General features: G+C 40.4%; 1 protein-coding gene across 4 annotated transcripts in view; it reads left to right on the top strand.

The window, feature by feature from the left end:
* The first annotated feature begins 15,135 nt into the window (after positions 1 to 15,135).
* The window catches only part of LNX1 (ligand of numb-protein X 1), a 192,153-nt gene continuing 186,139 nt past the window's right edge, over positions 15,136 to 21,149 (top strand). For 2 of the 4 annotated variants that reach the window (XM_030922366.1, XM_030922381.1), the window contains exons 1-2: positions 15,236 to 15,475; positions 15,771 to 15,837. The gene's annotated coding sequence lies outside the window, so the exon portion shown is untranslated. Of the gene's footprint in view, positions 15,476 to 15,770; positions 15,838 to 21,149 lie in introns of all 4 variants that reach the window. The other 2 variants (XM_030922374.1, XM_030922371.1) reach the window with 2 other exon arrangements.

The raw sequence follows: 21,149 nt of genomic DNA on the forward strand, positions 1-21,149 counted from the left end.
TATTCAGGAGACCCATCTCATGTGCAAAGATATACATAGGCTCAAAATAAAGGGATGGAGGAATATTTACCAAGCAAATGGAAAGAAAAAAAAAAACAAAAAACAGAGGTTGCAATCTTAGTCTCTGATAGAACAGACTTTAATCCAACAAAGATTAAAAATAAAAAAAGACTAAGAAGGACATTACATAATGGTAGAGGGATCAATACAATAAGAAGGGTTAACTATCCTAAATTTATATGCACCCAATACAGAAGCACCCAGATTCATAAAGCAAGTTCTTAGAGACCTACAAAGAGACCTAGACTCCCACACTATAATAATGGGAGACTTTAACATCCACTGTCAATATTAGACAGATCAATGAAACAGAAAATTAACAAGGATATTCAGGACTTGAACTCAGGTGTGGACCTAGTGGACCTAACAGATATCTACAGAACTCTCCACCCAAAATCAACAGAATATACATCCTTCTCAGCATCACATTGCACTTATTCTAATTATGATCACATAATTGAAATAAAGCACTCCTCAGTAAATGCAAAAGAACGAAAATCATAACAGTCTCTCAGACCACAGTACAATCAAACTAGAACTCAGCATTAAGAAACTCACTCAAAATCGCACAACATCATGGAAACTGAACAACCTGCTCTTGAATTACTACTGGGTAAATAAAGAAATTAAGACAGAAATAAATAAGTTCTTTGAAACCAATGAGAACAAAGACAGAATGTACCAGAATCTCCGGGACACAGCTATAGCAGTGGTCAGAGGGAAATTTATAGCGCTAAATACCCACAGGAGAAAGTGTGAAAGATCTAAAATCAACACCCTAACATCAAAATTAAAAGAACTAGAGAAGCAAGCACAAACAAGTCCAAAACCTAGCAGAAGACAAGAAATAACTAAGGTCAGAGCAGAACTGAAAGAGAGAGAGACACAAAAAAACCCTTCAAAAAATCAATGAATCCAGGAGTTGGTTTTTGAAAAGATTAACAAAATAGACTACTAATCAGACTAATAAAGAAGAAAAGAAAGAAGAATCAAATAGTCATAATAAAAAATGATAAAGGGGATATCACCACTGACTCCACAGAAATACAAATTACCATCAGAGAATACTATAAACAACTCTACACAAATAAACTAGAAAATCTAGAAGAAATGGATAAATTCCTGGACACATACACCCTCCCAAGACTAAACCAAAAAGAAGTCAAATCCCTGAATAGACCAGTAACAAGTTCTGAAATTGAGGCACAAATTAATAGTCTACCAACCAAAAAAGGCCCAGGACCAGATGGATTCACAGCCAAATTCTACCAGAGGTACAAAGAGGAGCTGGTACCATTCCTTCTGAAACTATTGCAAACAATAGAAAAAGAGGGACTCCTTCCTAACTCATTTTATGAGGCCAGCATCATCTTGATACTAAAACCTGGCAGAAACACAAGAAAAAAAGAAAATTTCAGGCCCATATCCCTGATGAACATCAATGTGAAAATCCTCAATAAAATACTGGCAAACCAAATCCAGCAGTATATCAAAAAGCTTATCCACCCTGATCAAGTAGGCTTCATTTCTGGGATGCAAGGCTGGTTCAATATATGCAAATCAATAAATGTAACCCATCATATAAACAGAACCAATGAGAAAAACCACGTGACTCATAGATGCAGAAAAGGCCTTTGATAAAATTCAACACCCCTTCATGTTAAAAACTCTCAATAAACTAGGTATTCATGCGACGTATCTCAAAATAAGAAAAGCTATTTATGACAAACCCACAACCAATATCATACTGAATGGGCAAAAGTTGGAAGCATTCCCTTTGGAAACCAGCACAAGACAAGGATGCCCTCTCTCACCACTCCCATTCAACATAGTATTGGAAGTTCTGACCAGGGCAATCAGGTAAAAGAAAGAAATAAAGGGTATTCAAATAGGGAGAGAGGAAGTCAAATTGTCTCTGTTTGCAGATGACATGATCGCATATTTAGAAAACCCCATCGTCTCAGCCGAAAATCTCCTAATGCTGATAAGCAATTTCAGCAAAGTCTCAGGATATAAAATCAATTTGCAAAAATCATGAGCATTCCTATACACCAATAATAGACAAACAGAGAGCCAAATCATGAGTGAACTTCCATTCACAATTTCTACAAAGAGAATAAAATTCCTAGGAATACAACTTACAAGGAATGTGAAGGACCTCTTCAGGGAGAACTACAAACCACTGCTCAATGAAGTAAGAGAGGACACAAACAAATGGAAAAACATTCCATGCTCATGGATAGGAAGAATCAATATAGTGAAAATGGCCATTCGGCCCAAAGTAATTTGTAGATTCAATGCTATCCCTATCAAGCTACTATTGCCTTTCTTCACAGAATTAGAAAAAACTACTTTAAATTTCATATCGAACCAAAAAAGAGCCTATATAGCCAAGACAATCCTAAGCAAAAAGAATAAAGCTGGAGGCATCATGCTACCTGACTTCAAACTATACTACAAGGCTACAGTAACCAAAACAGCATGGTATTGGTACCAAAACAGATATCTCAAAATATCTAACTCATTTTATATAGACCAATGAAACAGAACAGAGGCCTCAGAAATAACGCAACACATATACAACCATCTGTTCTTTGACAAACCTGACAAAAACAAGCAATGTGGAAAGGATTCCCTATTTAATAAATGGTGTTGGAAAACTGGCTAGTCATATGCAGAAAACTGAAACTGGACCCCTTCTTTACACCTTTGACAAAAATTAACTCAAAGTGGATTGAAGACTTAAATGTAAGACCTAAAACCATAAAAACCCTAGAAGAAAACCTAGGCAATGCCATTCAGGACATAGACATGGGCAAATACTTCATGACTAAAATACCAAAAGCAATGGCAACAAAAGTCAAAATTGACAAATGGATCTAATTAAACCAAAGAGTTTCTGCACAGCAAAGGAAACTATCATCAGAGTGAACAGGCAACCTACAGAATGGGAGAAAATTTTTGCAATCTTTCCATCTGACAAAGGGCTAATATCTAGAATCTACAAGGAACTTAAACAAATTTCCAAGAAACAAAAAAACCATCAAAAAGTGGGTGAAGGATACGAATAGACATTTCTCAAAAGAGGACATGTATGTGGCCAACAAACATGAAAAAAAGCTCATCATCACTGGTCATTAGAAAAACGCAAATCAAAACCACAGTGAGATACCATCTCATGCCAGTTAGAATGGCAATCACTAAAAAGTCAGGAAACAACAGATGCTGGAGAGGATGTGGAGAAATAGGAACGCTTTTACACTGTTGGTGGGAGTGTAAATTAGTTCAACCATTGTGGAAGACAGTGTGGTGATTCCTCTAGGATCTAGAACCAGAAATACCATTTGACACAGCAATCCCATTACTGGGTATATACCCAAAGGGTTATAAATCATTCTACTATAAAGACACATGCACACGTATGTTTATTGTCACACCGTTCACAATAGCAAAGACTTGGAACCAACCCAAATGCCCATCAGTGGTAGACTGGATAAAGAAAATGTGGCACATATACACCATGGAATACTATGCAGCCATAAAAAAGGATGAGTTCATGTCCTTTTCAGGAACATGGATAAAGCTGGAAACCATCATTCTCAGCAAACTAACACAGGAACAGAAAACCAAACACTGCATGTTCTCATTTATAAGTGGGAATTGAACAATGAGAACACATGGACACAGGGAGCAGAACATTACACACTGGAGACCGTCAGGAGGTGGGGGGCTAGGGGAGGGATAGCATAAGGAGAAATATCTAATGTAGATGATGGGCACAACAAACCACTATGGCATGTGTATACCTATGTAACAAGCCTGCACATTCTGCACATGTATCCCAGAACAAAGTATAATAATAAAAAAGTAATAGCAAAAGCCACAATTGTTTTGCACCAACCTAATAGAATAATGTTTTACCAAATAGATATTTCTCTGAAGGTATTTTTAAATGAGATTAACATTTAAATCAGTAGACTTTGACTAAAGCAGATTACTCTCTGTAATGTGGATGGGCTTCATCCAATCTGGTGAAGACATTAATAGACAAAGACTGACTTCCCCAGAAGAATAGGGAATTCTGCCAGCAGATGGCCTTTGTGCTTGAACTCCAACATTAGCTCTTCCCTGGGTCTCCAGCCTACCAGCCTCCATAATTGCATGAGCCAATTCCTTCAAATCAATCTCTCTCTCTTTCTCTAAATATATACAGAACTCCCCCACCCTCAACCATCACCTCAGCAGGTGCTGACAGCTTGCCTGACAGTGTGTAATCAGTTCACCCTAATTTATTCTCAGTCAGGTTGCCATTTAGGGCAGTGTAATCTGAAGCAAAAATTTTGATTTCTACCAAAACTGCTTTCAAGATTTTATTCCCTTACATTATATTCTATCCAAACAGAATATGGATCCTGTTTTCCAGTAGAAGTATGCAGAAGTCAGGACCATTCTGAATTTTTAAACTTCCAAAGTATAAATGACCATCTCTTGATGAATAGTGACATAAAAGTTTGAAAACTAGTTATGGTAAAAGTACAGAGCAAAATATACACCTCTTGGTCCATGGCAGGGGGTACTTCCAGTTCATATTTCTGATTTCCCCTTATTTCAACAATTACTACTAGGCCTTTGCACAGCCAAGTAAATCAGTGCTTTTTAAAACTAGGTTTCCCCCAGCTTAAAAAAAGTGAATTTTTTTTCATTTGTACTTTTAGTAAAATTCATTTAAAAATGACTCAATTTTTCATTAATAATGTTTTCTGTGTTTGCAGCTCAAAGAACAGAATGAAGCAGGAGTCTGACTGTTGTATATGAAATGTGTGCTCTGTATTCTTATAGGGTTTCTCAGCTCCATTTAAAATACAGTTTCAAAATACTGAGATTACAATTCATTAAGTATTCTTGGAGGCATAAAGTAATAATGTTTTAGTTAGGATGCTTTCAGCTACAACTAACAGAACACACCCACTAAAAGTGGTTTTAAACAAAAATGAAACTTAATAATCTTACAAGAGAAGAAGCTGAGAGATAGGCAGGCAAGGCTGAGTTTGGATTAGCAGATCAATAGCATCATGAAGAATAGAGCCTCTTTCCATCTCTCCCCTCTGCAATCTGCAAGCTTGGCAGCATAGATGCAAAAGTACTGCCACATTCTAAGTGACACATTTACACTCCCACAATATTTGGAAGAGAGAAAGAGGTTTCTTTGCAGGCATCTTCTTCTATTAGGAAAAAAATATTTCCCAGAAGTTCCCCAGCTGACTTCCCCTAAGTTCCCATTGGCCTATATTGGGTCACATGTGTGCATGTTCTAGCTGCAAGGGAGGCTGGGAAGTGAATGCATCCCTGGCCTCTTCCAGAAAGGAAGAATTGTGGAAGCAAGCAGCCAACTGGTCTACCACACAGAAGTTGATATGATCAGAGCTTCTTAGAGCAAAGTGATTAAAATTCTGCTCCTCTACTTATTACCACCCTAAACTTCAGTAAATTACTTAGCTACTCCACTATGCCTTAGTTTCTTCATCTGCTGTGTGAATTAAATGCATGTGGGAATATATGTAGATTCCTTTTGATCATATCTGCCACATGGTGTTAGGCATCATTATTTGAACCTCTAGAGTCACAGAGGGCCTCCAGGGGGTCTGGGGTCCATGCAAATGCTTGGCTAAAATAATTGACTGACAAGTTAGATTTAAGGCCTTAATGTTGAGTTTGTATAAGATTCTAACCACTACTGTTATATGTAATACTTCAGATTTACTACTGATTATTGTAATACTGTTTTTAAAAAGGCTTTTAGTTGGCAGCCTGGTCTATTAAATTTATTTCTGAAAAAGCTCTTGGAGATAGAAAAGTGTCAGGATTCTATGAGAAAAGCCAACCTCCTCCACATGTCCACCTACTCCTCTCTCATATATCTACCCTTTTTATTTCTACCCTGAATTCCTTGGTCTGTTCTCACCACATCTTCAGAGGAAAGAGTGGTGCCACACAGTCTTATACTGCTCTCAGCTCTGTTTCACCACCTCCTGGCTTTGAATTTTCAGGAAGAGGGCATCAATGAGCTTTTAGGATTTTCCTTTAAAATTTGATACATTGTAGTGTAGTAGTGGGATGGAAATTGGCACAGCTATTTTTGACACTTCAAATATTTGATAACATCTCTAATCCCTTTTCCCTAGCAAATTCACTTCTACAAATGTAAGCAACAAGTAACAGAACAGGTAATGTTCCTAAAGCATTCCTTGCAGTAGCAAAAATTTTGTGGACAACCTAAATGTCCACTAATGGCAAATATGTTAAAAATTAGAACATTTTCATATTATAAAATTTTCATATTGGAATTTTTTAAATATGACGGACAGCTATACATACCAACATGAAAGGATACTCATAGTATATTGTCGGATATGAAAACAATAAAATATGGACCATTGTTTGTCACATTGTATCAATTGTCTATTGCTATGTAACAAACCAACCCAAAAAATTTAGTGATTTTAAACAACATTCACTTATTTTTTATGATTTTGTGGGTTGGCAATTTGGGTTGGGCTCAGCTAGGACAAGTCATCTCTGCTAGACATGGTGTTGGCTGGACTTACTAATATATGTCCCTAAATCAGGGACAGCTGGGAAAACTCTTTCTACCTGGACTTTCTCTCATCCTCAAGGATAAAAGCAGAAAAAGCAAATCTTGAGCCATGGCTTGGGATTGCCACAATTTTATTTCTACCAATTTCATTTTTTCTTTCATTTTTTTTTCTGGTACCTTCCCATTCTTTTTAAAAAAAAAAATTTCAACTTTTATTTTAGATTCAGGTGGTACATGAACAAGTTTGTTACATGGGTATATTGCATGAGGCTGAGGTTTGGGGTATAAATAATCCTATTACCCATGTAGTGAGCATAGTACCCAATAAACAGTTTTTCAACTCTTGCCCCTCTGTCCCTTCCAGTACCCCTCTAATAGTCCCAATTGACTATTGTTCCCATATTTATGCCCATAGGTAAGTTTAACTCCCACTTATAAGTGAAAACATGCAGTATTTGGTTTTCTGTTCCTGCATTAATTCCCTTAGGATAATGGCCTCCAGCTGCATCTATGTTGCTGCAAAGGACATAATTTCATTCCTTTTTATGACCACATAGTATTCCATATCATTTCTTCCAACCTCTATGAACAAACCACATTGTCAGGCTTGCCTAGATTCAACGAGTGGAGAAGTAGACCCCACCTCTTAATGGGAGCTCTGTGGTAGCTGTCATCTAAAATATATGCTTATTTTCTGGAATGTGCACTTCTCTGTAGTCACCTCCACACTGAACCAGGGCTAGCCTGACTGACCAAAGAATATAGTAGACATGATGATGTATGACTTCCAAGTGTAGATCGTTAACAGGCATTGAACCTTCCACCTTGCTCTCTTGGATCACTCTTTATGGGGAGTCAGACATCACTCCATGAGGACATTCAAGCAGGCTGTGTAAACCCACGTGAAGAGAAACTGAAGCCTCTTCTAGAAGCCGGCACCAACATGCCAGCCATAGGAGTGAGCCATCTTGGAAGCAGGTCCTCCAGCCCCAGTCGTGTCTTCAAATGACTGCAGCCTCAGCCAACATCTGGCTACAACCTCATGAGAGTCCCCAAGCCAGAACCACTTAGTAAAGCCACTCCCTGACTCCTGATCCACAGAACACTGTGAGAGGTAGTAAACAATTAGTGTTATTTTAAGCCACTGAGTTTTAGAGTGATTTGTTATGCAACCTTAGATAATAAATACAAGTTGGAAATAATCTGTGGCATAGACAGAAAAAGATTAGCCCTGGAAACTGGGGATAAGCGTTTGTATGTGTGAACGTTTGAGTATATATGAGTGTGTTGTTGTTATTGGGTACTAAAGGAGCAGGTAAATTTATTCTATTCACTTGAGGTATTTTTTCTTCATACTTTTGGCTTTTTCACTGAGAATGTTTGACTTCTATAATTTTTTAAATTAAAAAATAATTTCTCTTGCTATCTCAAAGCATTTGTGTGTACACATGCATATGAGGAAGTAGTGTGAGGAAAGAGGTACAAACACATTTGAGGGCCTTTAGCGGCCATCTGGCATAATTGTCTGCCTATAGCAGTACGACATGCTCAGAACACCAGCACAGGCTCGGTTTACCAAGACGAATGCTCTCAGACAAAGTATAAAATTGGGACAAAAGCAATAATGCACCGCAGTGAGGCTGAAGCATCCGTTTTCCTTTTAAATGAAATTTTCTCAAAAAGACAACATCCAACCTAGTCACTGAAATGCAATTAGTACTTACAGCTGGATCTGGTTTAGAGCACGAAGAATCTGTTTGAAAAAACAAACACAAAATGGGGTCCAGCTGTCTGAACCAGTTTAGAGAACTCCACATTTAAAAAGAAAATGTTTTCCAGTTGCTTTTTCACGGCAATGAAGTTTTGAAAATCAGCCAACCCAATTAATTAGTCAGTACAATCAACCAGGTCTTCTCAAAATAAGAAGTCTAAAGAATTTTGTCCCCTGAAAATAGAGGTAAGTGTCATTATATTAATAGTATCTTGGGATTTTTTCCAAAGTCTAAGATAACTTCAGAAATTTCTTCGTTGAGAAAAGAAGTCTGGAGTGCCTTCCACATTGTTCTTTCCATTCATGATATTTATTATTGCTGTTTTTCTTCATTTATTAAGTGTTGACAGTGTCCTCAGGGCTGGAAACAAAATCCTAGAGGAGGCTACAGCCTTTGCCTAATAAATGACAGCTTGGTTCTCTTCACCATGACTGTCCCAGAATGTACAATACTCTGTATTGCACAGAGCCTCGGAGGAGGTGGTTTTACTTCAAAGTGAAATGTCCTTAATTCTTTTAAAAAGGCATGAAATAAAGAAATGTGTCATAAAGGTGACATCTTCCTGACCCCTAGGAACCAGATTGCTGAAAATGGCTAAAATTTATAACTTAGTGAAAAGTTCAAATCTGTATGTTCCTCCTACCCTGATGAAAAACTTAAAGGCATTGCAAAGAAAATCTGATTTCTCGATGCAACAATTCATTTCATTTATCCTCAAGTCTGTTAGCCCAATCTCTGGCCAAAAATCTCCTTCAAGACAAGATCAAGTGAGAAACCTTAGGCATAAAGATAGGAAAAAGATGACACTTCCCCCGAAACAGCAAGCTGAATTTTCCTAAGAACTGTTTTTAGAAGGAAACTGCAGCCCCTGCAAGCAATTTGGGATTTGTAGAGGGCAGATTTGAGAGCTGGATGTTGGATTTGTGTGCCCAGCTCCAAGACTCACGGTGATTTTGGGCAAGCCACCACATCTTTCTAGGCCTGGTTCTCTTCAATGACATGATGGAATAATTCTATGTCAACAAAGCACTGCAAAACTGTTTAAATGATGACAAAAGTATACAGCAGAAATGCTAGCTACAGAGATAAGATACACGGGTGCACACTTGATTGGATTGACTCCTTGGCAAAGCCCCTTAATATAAAATTCCTCAGGGAATTTGCCTGTTTCCTTGAAAAATCTAGAATGCAGGAATATTTTGTTTTAACACTGGTTTTGCAGACTAGGCAAACACTTGATCTATACACTTTCTAAAATGAGCACTAGATTTATTTTCACAAGCATTTTATACATAGGTATAGCAAAGTTTATGGAAAAAACTAATTTAAAGTCTAATCCAAATGACTGAAAATTGGAGGTTGAGGATGGAGAGTTCCATTCTGGCTGAGGACAGAAATAAAAAGCCAATAGGGGATATTAAAGATTGTATCAGCTTTCTGAGGCGCTGGATTACAAATGACTCAAAGGTGTATCTCGTCCTCTCTGAACTATGGTATGCAAGAGTCCGACTACACCAATCAAAGAGTGACAGGGAAGAAGACGAAAGCAAGAGAGCAGAGACCTGTCTCAGGTGGGCTGGCATCCCTGTGCATGTGCAGCCTGTTTAAAACAGGGTGATGGCCGGGAGCAGTGGCTCATGCCTGTAATTGCAGCACTTTGGGAGACTGAGGCAGGTGAATCACCTGAGGTCAGGAGTTTGAGACCAGCAACATGGTGAAACCCCATCTCTAATAAAAATACAAAAAAAAAAAAAAAAAATAGGCATGGTAGCAGGCTCCCAGCTACTCGGGAGGCTGAGGCAGGAGAATCACTTGAACCCCAGAGGCAGAGGCTGCAGTGAGCCCAGATCCCACCATTGCACTCCAGCTTGGCAACAAGAGCGAAACTCCATCAAACAAACAAACCACCAAGGTGACTAGAGGCTGAACAGCCACCCTCTTCATGTCCTCCAAGTCTTATCACACAGAATCCAGTAGGCGAGAGGAGGCCCTTTTGCTGTTTCAGTGCAATCCCCCAGTGCTCAGGTGAGGGGCCTGGGAAAGGATGTTCTCCACCCTCTCTCACCAATCTGATTGGTCAGGGACTCCTGATATCGCCAGTCAGATTAGTCAGGAACTCCCGATCTCACCAATCGGATTGGCTTTTACTCCTAATACGAGGATTAACTTGGCACCTTGGGGGAGGCCAGGAGAATGGTTCAATATTGCACTTTCTTGGTGGATCGGAAGCTACTTCCTAATATGGACAAGAAAATAAGTGTTTCCTGGCTCTGCCTCAATGCAAATAAATACAATCCCTGTGTGAATAAATTATCTCGGAGGCATTCCCAATGTTGTCCAACACATGCTAACCAGAACCCAAATTAAGATGAGAGCCGGGGAGGGTGTGGCTGGTGATGAGTCACAGTATTTTCGCAAATTCATCTAAAACACAAAGCAGGCAAACTCCCCACTTAGAGTTTTTGTTCCGAGTCATTTTTGGAGGCTATGTTGATTGTTAGAATTTGGAACACATTTCTTCCCATAAACTGATGTTCTAAATCTAAATGGTGTTTGGTTTCCCAGAGCTGGCCACCAGAAACTATTATAACAGTACGGTTTCCACTTGGCCCTATCGTTTTCACGGAAAATGAATTACAAAATCGAACTTGAAAAGCCAGAAGCCTTTATTTTCTGGTTCTTCCCCATCTCTTCCCTGCGCTGTAGAACAGCGCTCCCAGAGGCAACAGAAAGTGGTTCCTCTGAAAGGAGGACTCTGTTACATTCTCTAGACCACAATTATTTGCTAATTCTCTACATCTGCACAGGGAAAACTAGCTCTGTATGTGAATAAAAACATGTGAGTACCTCTCAACAACTATTTAAGAAACTCAGGTTCCTTAACTGACCTGAATTGAGAGAAAAAAGATTATCTCATTCAATTACGCATGTCTCCATTCAGCATTTTTGTTTTATTTAGAATGTATTGTGCAGCAGGCAGGCCTTGGACATATAGTTGTGGACAAAACAGACTTAGCTCCGGACTTCATGGAAGCAAACCTTGTTTAGGAGGGAGGGGTCTCTGTAAGTGGGTAAATTATAAGTTAAATACATATTAGGCAAAATAGGCAAATAAATAATAGACTTACATGTAGTATCAAGTGCTACAAAGGAAATGAGGGCAAGGGATGGGGTCGTGGGGTGTCTCTAGGAAATGACTTTTGAGCTGTGACCTGAAAGATGAGAAAGAGTTAGTTAGGCAGTAAGAGATAGAGAGTCTGTGTGTGAGAGAGAAAGGGTAAAGACCAGTCCAGGAACAGGAAAGCCTGTGAGATGGAGAAGAGCCGGGTGTGTTAATGACACTGCCAGCAGTGGTGCATTCTGTGGTCCAAGTACACTGAGAAGGGAGCGTGCTGAGATAATGCTGGAGAAGTGAGCAGGGAGCATGTTAAGCCAAACCTAGTGGCCACGCCAGGGGTTTTGTGTTTCCTCCTGAGTGCAGTGGAGAACGTTGATGCCTCTAGATAGGCTAATGGCATGAGCTGACCTACTTTTATTTTAAAAGTCTAATTCAGCTGGAATGTGGAGTGCAGATTTGATAGAGGGACGAGGTGCAAGAAGGGAAGCAGGAAGATTTATGAAGAGACCACTGCAGAAATTCAGATAAGAGCAACAGAGGCTCAGACCATTGTGGGAGTGGAAACAGAGGGCAGTTATTGAAATGGATATAATTTTGAAGGTGCAACTGATGGAACATACTTCATGGATTGGATGTGGGACTTGAGGGATGGGCCCTGTAGAGGTGACTCCCAGGCTGCAGCATTTGGATGGATGAGATGGGGAAACATGAGGCGAGGCAGGAAGAGAAGATGATGAGTTGGCTTTGGCTGTGTGGAGTTTGAGGTGGCTATGAGACACTGAGAATGCAGTTGGAAGCTCAGAAGAGAGTCTGAGCCAGAGATACAAATATGGGGATCGTTGGCAGAAAAACAATATCTGAAGCCTTGCGGTGAGGCTTTGGGCTCCTCACTGCCTTCCCCACTTGTAGGTACACGTGAGCACACTAAGGTTTACCATTAGAGGAGAGAAAGGAAAGCAACTAGGTCATAATGGTTCAAAGAAACCATTTTCTCCCTCCTGTTAACATAAATTCATTTTCACCCTAAGCATCTCATAAGAGTGAAAATGGACATGAGAGAAAGCTAGCTCAGGTTCTGATTTCTTTATCACAATTAGAAGATGGAAATGTCTCCACTATCATTTCACATTTCTGAGATTTAATGTCCCTTTAATGCATCCTCAAAATGCACCAATAATGAGGAAGTTTTCTCTGCATGGAACTAGGTATGATACTTGTGACTTTTCCGGGACACTAAAAATGAGCCATTCTCCCCTCTGTGGTGAAGTTATGTTTGCTTCATAATGACAAAGATTTTAATTATAGCTGGACATTTCTGCTGAGTTGGAGCCTCTCTCCTGAAAATCCCACACCAAATGGAAGTGACACTCTAAATCCATGGAGTTTGAGCAGACTCAGGTCTTCATGCTGTGGGCTGCCAGGGAATGAGTAATCCTGGCTTTGGAAAGGGCACACTTGTAAAGCTACATTAATACGCCGTGCTTTTCATTCATGACTTCTCTTTGTTTCCAGTTTTAAACTGTCAGCTGCCTTGGTTACATGACCATGCAAAACACCAGATTTGGGAGGTATGTGTGTGTGTTGTCAATCTCGGAATGGATTCAATTCTTGGAACCAAATCAATCAGTGCTAATCCGGTTGCTCGCAGATGAGAAAGGAGAAATAAAATCCATCTACCTTACCTTTCTGAATGGAAAACTCCAATGCTTACGACAGTCCCCAAATCTGCCATCATTGTTTCCTGTTGGTGAAAAGCCATGAAGCAGATGAGGAGCTTGAAAGTCTCTATTACATCAGCTCCTTTCCAACATTGTGGTTTTTCATTTCATGTGATAAGGTTGAAAAGGCCCATTTGACTGTTATAAATTACCCTTCCTCATCAAAGAACTCCAAGACTGGAGTCCATAAACATATCTAAAAACTGAACTTAGTTATAAACCTCTGGGAGAAAAAATGAAATGATAACTAAATGCCCAGACCTTTTTGTCCTTATTATCATAACTCCAGTAAATAAGTCTTTAGTCTCTGTTAAGAATAAAAAGCTGACCAACCTCAAGTGTAAAGGCTCATGCAGCCTTAGGGCAAAATACCCCCAAAGTATCGCCAAATAAATCCAAGGGTGATAAGAATGTGCAACTGCCCTGATGTCACAACTCTTATGTTTATGAAAACAGAAAACTTGAGCCCACTGGAGGGCATCCTTTTGGCTTCTAATTAACTGTTTTACTTTTGTTTGATCAGATGCCAGCTGCCCTGGGTAACCGCCATGACACAAGAGAGCTAAGTGCTAGCAATTGAAAATAAAGATTAGGGGTAGAACCAAAAAGAGTCAGAAGTGTGACCTTAGGACTGAAAACACATGTGCTGACTTCATCTCACCAGGCAGAATTTTCCAGGTTGGTAATTGTGCCTCATTCACTCTGTGGATTATTGATTAAAAGAAACTTGTAGCAGCTGGCTCCGAAAGTCAAAGGGACAAAGTGGCAATCAGTCCATGACCAAAATGCACACAGAGGCCAAGGGATTTGCAGTGTACTTCCTTGTTTGTAAATCAGAGTCACAGTGGAGAGCTGAAGGCACCGCAGCCAGCGGCACCACCTGTAATTAGGGAGCCACAAGTACCTGGACTCTATGTGTCTTTCTTGCATGTTGCACATACATAAGATAACACCGAACTCCCGACTCACATCTCTGGAAAGAGACTACTTAATTCACTAATTATTCACATTTCTACTTAGAATCGAATTCCCAGAGCTAATCGCTTATTTAAGCAAAATCTTTGGCCATCGCTGGAGCTGTCAGCCCACAGAAGTGCTTACGCAACCAGTGGGAAAAGCAAAACTCAGAAAAGCACACTTCCAGAAGCGCAACGTTTACATTTTCAACTAGCTGGGTCACTTTGCAGGAACGACTTAATCTCTCTAATCCTCAGTTTCTTTATCTATATAATGGGAGTGATAATTACAGGATTCTGTTGAGAATTAAATGAAATAATGCAGGTCAGGTAATTACTACAGAACCTGGTAGGCAGTAAGCACTTAATAAATGTTAGCAAAGATGCTGCAGCCGCTAAAGATGATGATGATGGTGATGCTGAAGAATGAGCAGAAGAAATCCTTATTTAAACAATCATTCTATATCTTTAGAGTTAAGAGTCTTAAATAGTATCAGCCACAAACTTGCTCAGTCTTTTTCTTTGTCTGCAAACATTAGCCAATGTTCAGTTATGAGCAATACTGCCGATAGAAAATCTTTGAAAGTTTTGGCAAGGTATTGGAACAAGTCAGGACTACTTATTTGCCTGATATAGATTTTGGTGCATGCCCCTTTTCATATTCAAAAATAAAAGATGCCCAGGATTCTAGGGCCTGTCCAGTCAGCAGCCCCTGCCTATTTAGCATGATAATGTTCCAGACCTAATGATGGCCTGAAGGTGTGGTGACCCTGTGTTTATTTCCTTGTTGATTTCCCTTCTCTGGCTCCAAGATCATTTTCCCATTGCCCACAGGAAACAACATCTAGGGGCGAGGTAGGCCTAACTTGGCAACCCTAAAGGTGAACAAAAGGATCTTGGCTTTTGGCAAAAGCAGAAGGAAGTTCAGGGGCGTCTCAGCCCCATCCAAACCAGAATAGATTTGTCACTGATGCATGCTGCTCTGCAGGGGACCACTCTCCCTCTGAGCTCCCCATAGCTGCTCTCAGTTTTATGGATCTGCTCTACCCAAAGCCTTGCAGAAGGGGCAGGGGATGCCCTGGTTAACCCCTGCATGTACAAAGGTGGAGCAGTTTTCATGCATAGCTGGGACACAGAATACTGGAAAGAGAAAGAAAAATTTCCTGAGCTACTGCTAAGCCAGAAAAGCTCATCTCTCAAACGGACTATCACCTGAGACTTCACACAGCTGGGAACTGATCTGCAATACAGCAAAGGTAAGATGGCCTAGTTCCTCTACAAGGTAGAATCTCATACCATTTTTTAAAAAGTCACCTCTGCCCACTCAGCCCCCAGTTCTCACCCCTATCTCTCTTTCTCTCTCTCTCTCTCTCTCCTCTCTCTCTCTCTCTCTCTCTCTCTCTCTCTCTCTCTCTCTCTCTCACACACACACACACACACACACACCCAAACTGAGGAGAGTCTAAAAGATGGAAAATCTAGGTGTGTCTTTTTGAAAACACTAGAAAGGCCTTGGCATTTCCTCTCTTTATGCCCTATTTTTTTCTGCAGTGGCCCTCATTCAAAGCTTATTTACTTTGACAAATGAAAACGACTTGCCAGACAGATCAGTAAAAAGGTAAGTAATCCCACTAACAGTAACTGGGTTTATGCGACATTATTCTTTATCGGTATTTAAAACACATTCACACACAGACTTTGTTTCATTCCACAGTAGGAGTAGGTGTTGCATTGTAGTTTTACCCATGGATAAAGAGGTTGAGAGAAACTGTGACCTGCTCACGGGTGTGTAGAGTTGTGGGTGACCAGCAGCACATCCTGTCTTCATTCCCATCTCTTTTCAGTAGAATGGTGACCCTACTTTTTAAACAAAATTCCAGACTACATTCTTGGCCATGTATTCTGACAAATGGTCTGATGAGAGGATGGAATTTTAGAAATTGGAACTCTCAGGAAAATCCAGAAATAGATAGCCACAGTATCCTGTACAATATACCACCTTGTCATGCATTCCTGTTTACTTCCATTCCTGGGCATTGAATTCAGTTCAACAAATGTCGATGAACTGTGTTCCCTGCTCCAACACTGACTGGGTCATATGTCAGGGCGTGGTGCAAGTCCTGTGCCCAAGGAATGCAGAGGCAGTGCAGAGTAGGATGGCGGGGTGGGGGGCTCCCCTAAAGAGGTGAGCTTCAAATAAGCTCAGCATAAAGAGTGGACTTGGATTGAGGGAGAGCATTCAGATACACAAATCCCCCGGGAGGAATTTGTTGAGTGAACATTTACTTATATCAAGTCCATGGTGGCAGAGCTGAGGGGCAAGGAGCACAGCCTGAGGAATTAGACTGTCTGGCCTTGACTCTTGGTTCTACTTCCCACTAGCTCTGCATCTTGGGGTACCTCAGTTAACACCGCTAACCTCACCTTGCCAATATGTAAAATGAGAATGATGGTAATACATCCCTCATAGGGTTATCTTCAGCTGTAAATGATTATGCATGGGAAGTCTTTCCTGATGCATAACAACTGCACAATAAATATTAATACTAACTATTGTGATGACCATGTGCCTGGCTCCAAGGGAGATGCAGGGAATACAGATAAGAGGAGGCCTACCCTCAGTGTAATCAAAACGTCATGGGTTAGTTGTGTGCAGCTAATGACATGAGGTGTGATGCATGCTCTGGAACCACGAGGGTGGAATCTTTTAAGTCTGTGTGAGTTAGGGTTGGGGTTCTGGGGGGACAGGGAAGGGGGCAGAGGTTTCACAGCAGAGGCCCTATGTGTAGGGCGGTAGTATAGAACAGTGAAAAGAGCTAGACAGATCTAATTTTGAATCCCAGTTTCCTCCTCTATTTACGTATCTATTTATTTCTATATTAATCTATATGTATTGAAAACCGTAAATTCATACTTCCAATTCATACTTCCAATTCCAGTCCAACACTCCCTTTCTACATTTGTAACTCCCTTCTCTAACATTCATCAGAAGCTAGCTCCCATTTTCCTTAATATATTATATGCTTATTCACTCAATCCCCCAAATGTCATCAACTGCCATCATGACACTGTCCCCTGCCCCATGCAGATGCCCTCTGCAACCTGCTTAGGCCCTGACGCTTTGTTCTGGGCCGCCCTGAGCTGGCTCCTGGAATTCTGGAGCTACCATATGTCTTCCACACCCGCACCGGTGCCTACTTTGCTCAGCCCTATGTAATGTCTTTAAGGACTTTGACACACGCTATACATTTGTGTATGTACCTGTGTTGCCACTGTCTTTGGTGGGGGACAGAGCTATCTCCTCCATACAGGTAGGGCACATGTCCTCAGCATCAGGCCTGAAGAAGCCAGGCTCATTCCATTCATTCTGTTCCACTTGGTCTGCTGATCTATATGGATGTGGGCTGCTCACTGTATGCTTGGGGTAGTAACAACATTTCCAGGGGTGAAAACTACTATTTGGGCAGTCACTGCTCCTTTTGCTTCTCTGTCAAGTCCTTGTCTAGGTTCTCCATTATTCATTTACTTAACAACAGATATGAAGCGCTTACAAGGTAACAGGTGCTTCGTTAGGGTGGGACATAGAGATTTAAAACCTTAGTCACCACCCTGAAGGAACTCCCAGTCCACTGTGGGAAGCAGACAAACCATAAATTTCAATTCCATGTGGCCAAGTGCAATGAGAATCTACACAGCCTGCCATCGGAGGGCACCTAGCTCAGACTGGGTGGTCACAGAGGGGATACCCAAGGGGAATCCTAAATGGGCAGAGATTAACAAGGTAAAGACTGACTAGAAGAGGGGTAAAGGGAATGATGTGCAGGAAGGATGAAAGAGTGTAATGGATAGAGAATTTCAGGAGCTACCTCGGGGTGGCTAGTACAGGGCCAGAGGCAAGAGGAGGAGCTGTCCAGGCAGGTGCAGGCTGTGGAGGTGAGCCAGTGGTGCTGGATTTTAGACTTTAGGACAAGAGCTCTGGAGCCAGACTTCTGGAGTTCAAATCCTGGTTCTGTGACCCAGGATTTGTTGATCTATAGCTGTTGAATCTTCGGCAAGGTAATACTCTGCCTCGGTTTCCTTCACTGTAAAACTAGAGACTGTAATAGTAGTCACCTCATGGGATTGACATGATTAAATTCTTCTTTTACATAGTGTACACAAAAATGCATAGCATATGGAAAACAATAATAACAAAGCTGTTATTTTCCAGCAGGTGGATCAAAAAGGGGTTAGGGCACTGGCGAAGCAGAAGCACCCCAAAATATAATGAATTAATTAAAAGACAGAAATTTAAAAGAATAGATTTTGGCATTGTAAAAGAAACTCTGAAGTTGTTATCTTGAGTAAAATCAGAACCTTTTGGATTCATTTTATGCCTTACTGTTGCTTATCTTTTGACATATTTTGGGTTAGAGGCACCATAATTTTTTTATCGTTTCAGCCTCCAAAGGTCCCAGCATTGCCCTGTATGCTAAGGTGACCTCCTCTCTTCTATTGGTTTTTCATTCACCATGATCTGTTAGGAGTGGCCATTGTACACACTCAGTGGGTTTCAGGCCAGTAGTAATTGTCATGATTGTCCTGACAACCCCAAATCTGGAGGGAAACCATCTTGAAATTCAATTATCACTAAAGCAATTCTGCACCCTGAATGTGTTCAAGGGGATAGGAGGGCAGGAGTGAGGGAGTTTTTGAAACTGTTCTGAAAGTCTCTTTGCCATAGGACTTAGTAACCTTTCTCCAGTGGCCTATCAGCCCCCGTTGTTGGAGCTGTGAGGCAGTTCTCCCTCCCCCACAGTCCACCTCCCTTAGAGCCAGAGGAGACAAAAATGGAAGCACAAAAATGCCAATGATACATCAAAATAAAAAATGTCTGGGTACCAAAGGACACAAACAACAGAGTGAAAAGACAGGCCACAGAATGAGAGAAAACATTTGCAAATCATCTATCTGAGAAGGGGTTAATATCCAGAATATGTAAAGAGCCCCTACAGTTCAACAACAACACAAAACAACCCAATTCATAAATGGGCAAATGACTTGCATAGACATTTCTCCAAAGAAGATATATAAATGGCTAATAAGCACAGGAAAAGATCCTCATCACTAATGGTTAGGAAAATGCAAATCAAAAATCACAATGAGATGCCACCTCCCACCCATTAGCATGGCTACTATCAAGTTAAAAAAAATTGCAAAATAACCAATGTTGTGAAGGCCATGGAGAAACTGGAACGCCTGTGCACTGTTGATGGAAATGTAGCCTGGTACAGCTATTGTGTAACACGGTATGGTGGTTCACCAAAAAATGAAAAATAGAATTGTCAATGACCCAGCAATTCAATTTCTGGGTATATAGCCAAAACAATTGAAAGTAGGGACTCAAACAGATATTTGTACTCCCATATTTATGGCAGCGTTATTCACAATAGCCCAAAGGTATATGCAATCCAAGTGTCCAGTGAGTGGATAACAAAATGTAGTATGCATATACAATGGGATAAATCCAGCCTTAAAAAGGAAGGAAACTCTGGCACATGCCACATGGTTGAAACTTGAGGATGTTATACTGAATGAAATAAAGCCAGTTTCAGAAGGACAAATACTGTATAATTCCACTTATATGAGGTACTTACAGTAGTCAAATTCATAGAGACAGAAAGTTGAATGGCAGTAGCCGGGGGCTGAGGGAAAGGGAGAATGGAGAGTTACTGTTTAATGGGTGAAGAGTTTCAGTTTTGCAAGATCTAGAGATGGATGGTGGTGACGGTTATGCAACATTGTGAATGTACTTAACACTACTGAACCGTACTTCTAAAAATTGTTAAGACGGCAAGTTTCATGTTAGTTTATTTTACCATAAGTAAAAAACGCCAATGAATCCTGGCTTTTTTTTTCTTAACAAGGTGTACCAATGATTCTTGGGAAAACAGCAGACTTCTTCTCTGAGAAAATAAATATATACAGAAAAATATCTCTTGGTTAGAACTTGGTTATATTCTCCATCACTGGCTGAGACATTGCTAAATCACAAAGAACTGACAAGTCCACCAATTACAGAGAAAGGGAGAAAAAGAGAGAGAGAGATTGCTTCCTAAAACAAATAAGATTAATATTACACTATGCAGAAATAAAAGTGACACTCTGCATTATGCTTAATTATTCATTGTGTGTGTGTTTATGTGTGCACATTACTAAAACATTTAGGATTGCAGTTCTTGACAGGGGGCGGGTGAGCCAAAGGTTGTATGTGAAAGGATTGTCAGAAACACGCACACTGATAGTCTAGTTCTGCACCCAAAATTTATAGAAACAGACCCAGCATGAGGCTGCATGTGAATTCGAGGTCACAGCCTCTGTCAGATGAAGCATCAGCCTAACCTCTGGTGCTGGGACAGGAATAAGAGAAAAAATGGAGCACGGAGAACCTTTCCTTCCTCTTTCCTGAACGCCTGACCAGGAGGCCAGCTCTGGCTGCCGGGACACTTCCTGCCTTTTACAGCTTCCTCCACTTCTAAATGGGCAGGTTCATTTCAACTCCAGGGCAAAGGGGTGGGAGTGGTTTGTTTACTCATGTTAAATTGGAACAATAATGAAATAATAGTGAAAAATTAACAGTGGGTGGCAATGCTTTGTAAAACGTGAAACAGATGTGTGTTTTCATTTATTTATATACCACTTTATTCTGCAAAGAAACTCTGGTTGCTCCAACTGGAGAATAGAAAGTAGAACAATGGCCCCACATTAGCATGGCTCATTTCTGGCCAGCATAGTGTTTTTAATTTTTTATATTAGCTACTAAACACCTAACAATCAGGAGATTTCATGTAAAAATTCAAATTTCAAGTTTTTTAAAACATAGGAAACTCTGGCCGTGTTGGTCCTATATTTGTTCATTCACTCAGCAAACAAATATAGATTGGGTGACAG

The sequence above is a fragment of the Rhinopithecus roxellana genome, chromosome 2 (genome assembly GCF_007565055.1).
Source record: "Rhinopithecus roxellana isolate Shanxi Qingling chromosome 2, ASM756505v1, whole genome shotgun sequence".
Classification (NCBI taxonomy): Eukaryota; Metazoa; Chordata; class Mammalia; order Primates; family Cercopithecidae; genus Rhinopithecus; species Rhinopithecus roxellana.